The sequence below is a fragment of the Acomys russatus genome, chromosome 23 (genome assembly GCF_903995435.1).
Source record: "Acomys russatus chromosome 23, mAcoRus1.1, whole genome shotgun sequence".
NCBI lineage: Eukaryota > Metazoa > Chordata > Mammalia > Rodentia > Muridae > Acomys > Acomys russatus.
The window spans coordinates 26,364,734-26,366,566 of NC_067159.1; positions in this window are offsets into that span (position 1 = coordinate 26,364,734).

Here is a 1,833-nt window from a genome sequence, read left to right on the forward strand (position 1 = left end):
TCAAAATGCTGGAGACAGAGTTAAATTTCCCCTTCTGTGGTGATTTGGGACTTTGGCAATGGTGTCTTTCTTTTATGCATTAATTTACTACTACTTACTTTTTAAGATTAATATGTAGATAGCAATCCACTAAGTAACTAGTATCCACGAGTTCCATAAAAACCTGAATCTTGCCATGTGACTACATAGTAGCCAATGCTATTTTCAAAACATTTCATCAGAAATACCACCTGAGCCCATTCTTCACCATTTTCATATTCTTTAGCTTTATACAATAGGAAATGTTATTTTCTGCAATGTAAGTGATAGGGTACTGAGATATTTTCTAAGTGTTTCAGGTGTGTAGTTATAGAGAAAACAAAAAATCATGACCCAACACATAGAAATCACAGTGTGGGACAGAATACCACATGTCTTGAGGCAGATAATGCCTCCGGTTCTGCACTTTTAATAACTGTCACTAGAATATTCACGTCTACCTTTGCACTGACAAGCTTAGATAAAATGGGATATCTATTTTTCCTTAGACAAATGGCGTTTTCAGTATCACTAAGGAATTGACTTTCTTTTGCTAATGCTTGAATCCTGAATAATAAGGAAAACGAGCAGAGGGCGTAACTGCTAACCGAAGCTGAGCAATCAGACAGGCAACAAGGCACCAAAGTAAAATGCAAACTTTTTAAGGCATCAAAAGATGCTTATGTTTAGCGAAAATATATCAACCTAAGTATCCTAAGTCACTGCAAAATTCAAATCAAGTCCCACAGTGGCCATAGGGTCACCGGTGCCCATCATAGGCTAATGAGAAGCTGCCTGTTCGTAGGGAATGTGAAGTCTCCAAGCACCAGACCTAAGCTTAGGGCTGCCTGAGCCTCCGGAAGCCTAAACTCTCTTTAGGGAGCTCTTTGATCTGGGCATCTAGACTTATGGCCAGGCTTCTACTAAACCTGAAGAGTCAGAGCTGGGTTGGCTGTTGTTTGTTTGTTTATTTGTTTTGTTTTTGTTTTCTCACAAAACTTGCTTTCTACTGAGAGTTGATCTAGCTTCCAAATTTCAAAGCCCCTCCCCCCTTTTTTTTTCTTCTCCTGCTACGAAAGAGTCTACAGCACCTAAGGGACCTAGGCAGCTGGAGGTCCCGTTCGGGAAAGGGATGGGGACGCAAGGGGAGGAGTGAAGTAGCTATCCCTTCACTAGTTCCGAAGGGTACAGCAAACTTGGGGGGTCTGGTCATTCAATACTTGGTGGTGCCGAGGGGGAACTTTTCCTTACCTTCCTCCTAACCCAGGCCCTCTCCTCTTCCTCCCAATGCCTGTTCTTCTGCGCCCCTCCTCACCCACCCACCCTCTCCAGTTTGCTTGGAGATTTTAATCACTCTGCAGTAGAGTAGCCTGCCCAACCAGCAAGAAGGTGCCCTGGGGGGCGGGGCAATGAAGGTGAGGAAGCCGTGCAGAGGGGGAGGGGCTTAAACATCAGGAGAAAATGCCCCTGCCCCTGCAGCCAGGAACTCGCAGACAAAGTTTGACCACAGTTCACTTTGTATCCTTTCTCTGTATTTTCTCCTCATTTCAAGCCCAAAGATCTGTTCAAAGGGCAGAGTGCTTTCAGTAAAGACTGTTCTTGAAACAAAAGCTTTGCGCCACCACGACTTTCCTCCCGTTCAGGGTAATATTTTTCCTTTCGCAGAGTGGAAAATGACAAAAGACTTTCTCAGCCCTGGGTGCCTGACAGATCTTTCAATCCTGCCATCTACCCCCTCTCCCATTACTGTTCCGCCTATATTCATCTCAGTCTCTCTAGCTTCCACCTGGTAGCAACCATACTCTGCATTTTATT